This window comes from Neofelis nebulosa, chromosome 10, assembly GCF_028018385.1.
Source record: "Neofelis nebulosa isolate mNeoNeb1 chromosome 10, mNeoNeb1.pri, whole genome shotgun sequence".
Classification (NCBI taxonomy): Eukaryota; Metazoa; Chordata; class Mammalia; order Carnivora; family Felidae; genus Neofelis; species Neofelis nebulosa.
The window spans coordinates 63569576-63577315 of NC_080791.1; the positions used below are offsets into that span (position 1 = coordinate 63569576).

Genomic DNA, 7740 nt, shown 5'->3' on the forward strand with positions numbered 1-7740 from the left:
TAGGGAGGCAAACAAAATATCCAACACAAGCAGTGAAAAAAACAATTATACCAAGTTCCTGCATTCATAGCATTTATATTCTAGGAAAGCTATCTTTGAAAGGAATATATACACCCCTGGGGGTACACAATGACTTTGCAGGAGATACACATGTATTGACAATTTTGAGGCAATTTCTACCAAGTCCTCAACCTCTACATGTCTCTTCTAAAATTCATCTGCCTAGGAATGTGTCTGTAGTAGAAATAGCGTTTTGGTTCTTTTTTCACACCTCACTTTTCACATTGACTCTTCCCTCATTTTCTAGAGATAAAGTCATTCCTTTTGCCCATCTTGAATCTTATAATGTACACTGTTCCTGAAGTAAAAAAATCTGTCTATCTAATCTATCTTAGAATATTCAAGATTTATAAAAATCATGCTGGGAAATAACCTTCTACAAAATGTATTATGTGTTTTCCTTAATTTCAGTAATGAGAAAAAGCTTAATGAATATCTTCATTCACTTATATCTTAGTTGTGAAGGTGTTCAGGACAGCGTCCTGTTCTGCAACCCCCCATGCCCCACCATGTGCCACTTTGGTATGTGGATTATTTTCAGCTGAATGCACTGGAGATCCTGTGGGCTCAAGAGAAAGATTTGTTCCTCCCTTAACCATGCAGGAGAATCTAAATTGGGGGTCTTTCCCTGAGTAAGAATTATTAACAAAGATAAATTTTATCTGAGTGACCCATCTGTAGGGTAGGGCAAACATCTCATTACCAAACATCTGCTTATTTTATTTTATTTTATTTTATTTTATTTTATTTTATTTATTTTATTTTGTTTTGTTTTGTTTTCATTCCAGTATAGCTAACATACAGTGTTATATTAGTTTCAGGTGTACAATATAGTGGTTCACTAATTCCATCTGCTGAAAAATCAGCTGATAGCCTTATGGGGTTTCCCTTGTATGTAACTGACTTTTGTTTGGCTGCTTTTAAAATTTTTTCTGTATCATTACATTTTGCCATTTTGATTACGATATTTCTGGGTGTGGATCTACTTTTGTTGATTTTGTTGGGGGTTCTCTGTGCCTCTTGGATCTGGATATCTGTTTCCTTCCCCAGATTAGGGAATTTTTCAGCTATTATCTTTCAAATAAATTTTCTGCCCCCTTTTCTCTCTCTTCTTCTCCTGGGACTCCTATAATAGGAATGTTATTACATTTGATGGAATCACTGAGATCTCTAAGTCTGTTCTCATTTTGCATAATTTGTTTTTCTCTCTCTTGTTCAGCTTGATTACTGTCCATTACTTTTGTCTTCTGGGTCATTAATTCGTTCCTCTGCTTCTTCCATCCTGCTATTCATTCCATCAAGTGTGTTTCTCATTTCCTTTATTGAGCCTTTATCCCTGCTATGTTATTCAGTATCTCTGTGTTAATGGTCTCACTGATGTCTTCCACTCTTTTGTCAAATCCAGTGAGTATCCTTATGACCATTGCTTTAAATTCTCCATCAGGCATGTTAATTACATCTGTTTCACCTAGATCTCTGGCTATGGCCTTATCCTGTTCTTTCATTTGGGACAAGTTCCTCTGTCCTCTCATTTTATCCCTAAGTCTCTGTGCCTGTTTCTGTGTATTAGGAAAGTCAGCTACATCTCCTGTTCTTGACGGTAATGGCTTTATGAAGATGAAGTGTTGTAGTGCCCTGCAGTGTAGTGTCCCCTGTTCCCCAGGGCCTGATGCTTCCAGGAGTGTCTTCAATGTGTGCTGCATGTACCCTGTTCTGTATGTTCTGACCTTCAGGCCAGTCATCTGCAGAAGCTCTCCTTGCCTGCTGGGGGCAGTGTTTGGTCCCTGGCCTGAACGCGGTGAGTTTTAATTAGGTGTGCTCTGGTCTGCTTGTGAAATAAAACCTGTGACAGGTCTGCTGCTGCCACCAGAACCAAGGCTTCACAAAACTCCAGGGTTGGGAGATGAAGTATTGGCAGGGGTTGAGCCAGTCTTCGGGGGAGCCCCCCCCTCCCAGCCTCCCCTAGTACTGAGGCAAGCATGACTGGGAGGGGTGGTTCCTCTGGAGTGCCAGGGGTTGCGGCTTGGTGTAAGCAAGTAAGGCGCTGCTTCCCGTTAGTGGCCCTGTGCCTATGCTGAGGGGGTGGGAGAGAAATGGCACCTGCCAGTTCCTTTGTTTCCAGAGGGGGTCTCTCAATAAACACTGCTTCTCTGGGACACACTTGGAGAAGAGCAAATAATCTCCCCTCTGTGTGCCCTAGGCGTTCTTTAGATTGTTGTTTCTGCTGTTTGCATGATGTATGTCTGTGGGCTATTTGGCCTGCCTTCTTTCTAAAAGCAAATGCCTCCAGGCTCTCCCCAAGCCAAACCTGCTAACCTTTACAATTCCAAGCTTTAAACCCACTGGTTGCCAGAAGTCATAACATTCAGCCCATCACTTTCCAAGCTGATTGCTATGGGGATTCATTTTCCCCACGTGTTCCCCGATTTGTTAGTCAGTCTCTTATCCTTCTCTGAGACTGAGGCTCTCTCCCCATGGCAGCAGCCACTGTCCATTTCTCTCCCAAAACCTATCTTTGCACTTCCTACCTTCTTCAGTGTAGCCTCTTCTCCACCTTTAGTTGTTGAGTTTGTTCTGCCAATCTTCAGGTCAATTTTGAGGGTATTTAGGATGATTTATTAGAGTCTAGGGTCCTCCTACTCTGCCACCATCTTCCCAGCTACCCATCTGCTCTTATCACCCTGTGAAGTGCATTCCTTTCCTCTGAAATTCCAGATCCCTACACCCCTTCTCTTTAGTTCAGAATGATATATATATGTGTATATATGAAATACATATATGAAATATATGTGAAGTATGTATGCAGAGGTGTATATGAAATACACACACACACACACACACACCTCATTTTATGTGACTGTCTTTGGAATTTCCGTGTCTGTGTGGATTCCCTATATGTACGCTATTAAATTTGATTTTCTTCTGTTAATCTGTTTCATGTTTTTTGATTCTTAGTCCAGCTAGAAGAACCTTTGCGGGACAGGAATTCTTGCTCCCAGATGGTTGCATATTTCATATAATTTCAGGAATTAGGAGATGAAAATTGTTTATTTCTGACAGTTTAATGTTGCATCCAAAAGGAAAAGCAGTATGTACTGAAGGTAAGTTAGTCATGGACATTTATTCAGGCTGGTGGAAGAAATGTTTTACTTGGCTTTTTAAACAAATAGCTTTATTGAGGTAAAATGTACATACCATTAAAAGTTCTTTCATTAGCTTTTGACTAAAGTTTGGGTACTGTGAATGCATATCAGTTTTATTCTGGCTAATATCTTTTTTTTTTTTTTTTTTTTTTTGAGAGAGAGAGAGAGAGAGAGGAAGTGCACATGCTTGAGTGAGGGAAAGGGGCAGGCAGAGAGAGAGAGAGAGAGGGAAATCTCAACCGGGCTCCATGTTCAGCATGGAGCCCAACGTGGAACTCACTCCCACAACCATAGATTCATGACCTGAGCTGAAATCAAGAGTCTGATGCTCAACTGACTGAGCCACCCAGGCACCACCTGGCTAACATCTTTCAATTGCTGTTATTTTTCAACTAATTCTCTGGTCATTTATTCATTCCTACCATCTACTTGTATTTAAGAGATTTAGATTTATTTGAGTGTGTTGCTTGTTCTACTGTAAATAATGCCTTAAACAACAATAACTAATGTGCCTTTTTAAACCCTGCAGTTCCAAGTGGTCCAATATCTTCTTTGTCTTCCCCACCTCCCCTCTCTTTTTTTGCTATTAATCTCCACTGAACCCAGTCTCGCTTTAGCAGTGGGTATTATCCATCTAAGGATACATGAACTAATTAAAAAGCCTGCCCATCCATTTATTTAGGTGATGTATTTTCAATAACAATTTACTCTTTTTGTGTAAGACTTATTTAACACAGATTTTTATATTTTGTTTTGTTGTATACTAACACAAATGAGAATGATAACTGAATCCATAAGAAATCAATTAACATTTAAATTTCATATATTTGTGGCAGAGAAGTGAAGGGAAAGACAAATTCTTCTCTATCCTTTCAAAGTCTTCCAGATGGACTAAGAATTAAATTTACATGTGACAGATCAACAGGACAAAAATCCAAAGTTTAATTACATGTGCATGAAGGCCCAATAATGCAATTGAAATCTAAAGAAATGACCAAGGCAGGCAGTCTGTATAATTTTTAAGACAAAGAGACAATAAATCTGTGAGATATTGACAGGACAAAGAAAACTTCAGGAGCTTCAATTAAAGGAATTTTTTTTTAATGTTTATTTTAAGAGAGGGAGAGAGATTGTAAGTGGGGAAGGGAGAGAGAGAGAGAGAGAGAGAGAGAGAGAGAGAGAGAGGGATAGAGAGAATCCCAAGCAGGCTTTATGCTCAGCACAGAGCCATACATGGGGCTTGATCTCACCCACCTCAAGATCATGACCTGAGCTGAAATCAAGAGTCAGAAACTTAACAGACTAAGGCACCCAGGCACCACCCAGTTAAAGGAATTCTGAACAGAATTTGGGCTAAGGTAGTAAACTAGTAAAGAGTAACAAAGTGGGAGGGGGGTGGGTTATACAATCTTCTCAGCTCCAAATTTCCCATCTCTAGTCATAAGGATGTCTCTTTACCTCCTGGTACAGGGAGGGCACCCTTCACGTGGGAGATTTATTTCCTGCTTTCAGTGGGACAGAGAAGAGTCCGAGTGTTTCTCTTGCACAGGCTCTGAAGTAACTTGTTTAAAGTGATCAATATGCCTAAGTGGCCCATATTGGAGCAGCTTGCCCTTGACCCTACAGAAGCCATGTATACAACACATATAACTGACAAAGGACTTGCATGCAAAATATGTAAAAAACAAAACAAAACAAAAACAAAAGCAAACATCCTATAAAATTCTTACAAAATAAAGACAGTAAAAAGACTTGAGCAGGAACTTTATAAAAGTGAATATGCAAATAGTCAATAAAGCATGATAAACTCATTACTATGAGCAACCTCATAGTAATCCATGAAATGCGCATGAAAATTAGAATGAGATACTATTGCATATCCAGAATGTCTAAAATTAAAAGACTGATGATACTAAGTGTTGGTGAATATGAAAAGCAACTGGGGCTCTCTCAAACATTGCTAGTAGGGATATAAATTGGCACAGCCATTCAAAAAATTGGTTGGTATTCTCTACTGAAGTTGAAGCTATGTATAGATATATAGATAGGTAGATTTCTACTATGACCTAGCAATTCTCCTAGTATATACCTAATGTAAATGTGTATAGAGATACAACAAAAGACATATGCAAGAATGCTTATAGCATTACTATTAAAAATATGCTCAAGCTGGAAACAACCCAAATGTCCATCAGTAGTATAATGGATAAATACGTTACAATATTGTCACAAGTGGTATATTATGCAATGATGAAAATGAACTAACTACAGCTCCATTTAGCAACGTAGATAAATCTCAGCATGTTGAGTGAAGGAAGTCAGACACAAAACATATACATTGTGTCATTCCAATTTCCTATTGAAAACAGGACTAATCTATGGTTGAGCCTCTGGAGTAGAGAGGGTATAGTGAGTAGAAGAGGGCATGATTGGGCATGATTGGGTGGGAGGGGATGGATTCTGGGATATTGGTAGTGTTCCATAACTTGACCAGGATGGTAGTTATCTGAGTGTGTTTATTTTGTGATAATTCATTGAACTGTACACATACAACCTGTGTATTTTTTTTAGTATAACTGTTATATTTTAGTTATAAAAAGTAAAAAAGAAAGAAAGAAAGCAGGAAAGAAAAAGGCAGAAAAGCTGTATTCTTTTATAACCCTCTGACTCACTAAGGGTTATTTCTCTCTGATAGGTGTGGTATTGATGAATAAAGCCCCCCCCCCGCCCACCCCCCACCCCAAACATGTCCATGCCTTAATCCTCAGAACCTGCAAACATATTGCCTTATATGACAGAAAGAACTTTGGAGATATGATTAAAAATTTTGAGGTGGGGAGATTAGCCTGGATTTTCCAGGTGGGCCCAATGTAATCACAGAGTCCTTATCAGAGGTAGGTGAGAGGGTCAAAGATAGAGTGATGTAGCATGAGAAAGTCTTGGCTGGCTGTTGCTAGCTTTGATGATGGACGTGGGTAAAAAGCCTAGGAATGTGGGCAGCCTCTGGAATCTCGAAAATGCAAGAAAATGGACTTTCCCTTAGAGCCTTCAAACGGAATGTGGCCCTGCCACTAACTCATCCCCAGTAAATGAGCCCCATAAGACTCAGTTTTGAACATTAAACCCCCAAGAGAGGTTTCATTAAACAAGAGAATTAATCTCTTGTTTTAAGCCACCAAGTTTGTGGTAATTTGTCACAGCAGCGATAGGAAAGTTACAGTGGGTTACGTTGTCAGAGTATGTTGCACATAATAGGTGCTCTGTGAGTGTGTATTGAATGAATGGTCAAGGTTCCAAAATGTCAGATTTTTAATTACAGTAACGGATTTTAACAATAACTAAGGATGCTTCTGTGAGAATCCAAGACCAGTATGATGTGATGTGACCAGGCAGTTTTCTTCCAGTCCGTCTCCTTCTGATTTTCAAACCTCCTTAACCTTTCCAGGCTAAAGGTCTAGAGATGAAGTGAAAAGAGCACAGGCTTTGTAGTCATCAGACACAACAAAATTGGGGATAAGGATGTGGATGAAGGTGGCGTGATTAGGGCTTTTCTTTAGTCAATCGGAGGCACTCATTTGTCAGGAGGGAGATTAGGATTGTTTTTTTACAACGAAATGTGGAAAGAAGTAAGACTGACGTAATAATTAGTTTTTGATGTCCAAAATGGGTTTTGCCACATATTACCTTTAGGACTCATTCACAGAAATGTAGTATGCAGTCACATGGTGAGGTAGAGGGAGACTCAGGGGTTTACCTTTACAAAGATGCTCTGAGTTTTTATTTGCTGTGGATGCTTAGTTGAAGCCCAGGGGGCTGCCATATGCCTACAATAGCAGAGTGAGTTGACTCAACTCTGAACTGGACTGCTGGGCCAACTTTTGAGGTGGAAGATGTGATAGTAAGCTCAGTGTTCTGCAGCCAGAAGAATTCTTGGTACATCATCAATAGCTCAGGAACATTGTCCCTGCCAAAAGTCTAGACTCCATATTAACTAGTCATTTCAGTAGCAGTATGCTGCAGAATGTTCAGCAATTGGGTGCACAAAGGACAGTGCTCCAGAGACCAGCACGTGGCAGCCACCACAACAAGGAAAACCAGCATGAGGCTAGAGTCTCTTCTCAATGCCAGAAGATTGTAGGAGCATACATTCTCACCACCATATTTTTGCGGACAGAAGCAGGGGAAGGAGAGGCTGTCTTAGTGATCAAGCATTTTTTTATCCAATAGAGACCAAATACTTCCTAAGAGTATATTTAAAATGTCAGATTGGATTAAGTTTAAATGAGATTGAAACTAATTAATTTTTTTCTCCTTGTCACCAGTGAATGGAGATTTGGGAGCGATATTAGATTATAAGACTAAAATAAGGAAAGTAAAGTATTTTTCTGTATCATCTGAGTTGCAGTGTAAGACTTAGGATGCATCCCACATTGCCCTTCTGCAAAGGCCATTCAGCTTTCGTCTTGGATAAGCTTTTTTTTTTTTTTTTTAAGTTTATTTGAGAGAGAGACAGCCCAATTGGGGGAGGGGCAGAGAG

General features: G+C 39.6%; 1 long non-coding RNA gene across 1 annotated transcript; it reads right to left on the minus strand.

Moving 5' to 3' along the window:
• Positions 1-6494: 6494 nt before the first annotated feature.
• LOC131488703 (uncharacterized) lies at positions 6495-7453 on the minus strand. Its single transcript, XR_009250261.1, has 2 exons — positions 6958-7453; positions 6495-6657 (listed from the first exon to the last, which is right to left on the minus strand). It is a non-coding gene; the product is annotated as an uncharacterized LOC131488703 (long non-coding RNA).
• Between the last annotated feature and the right edge of the window lie 287 nt (positions 7454-7740).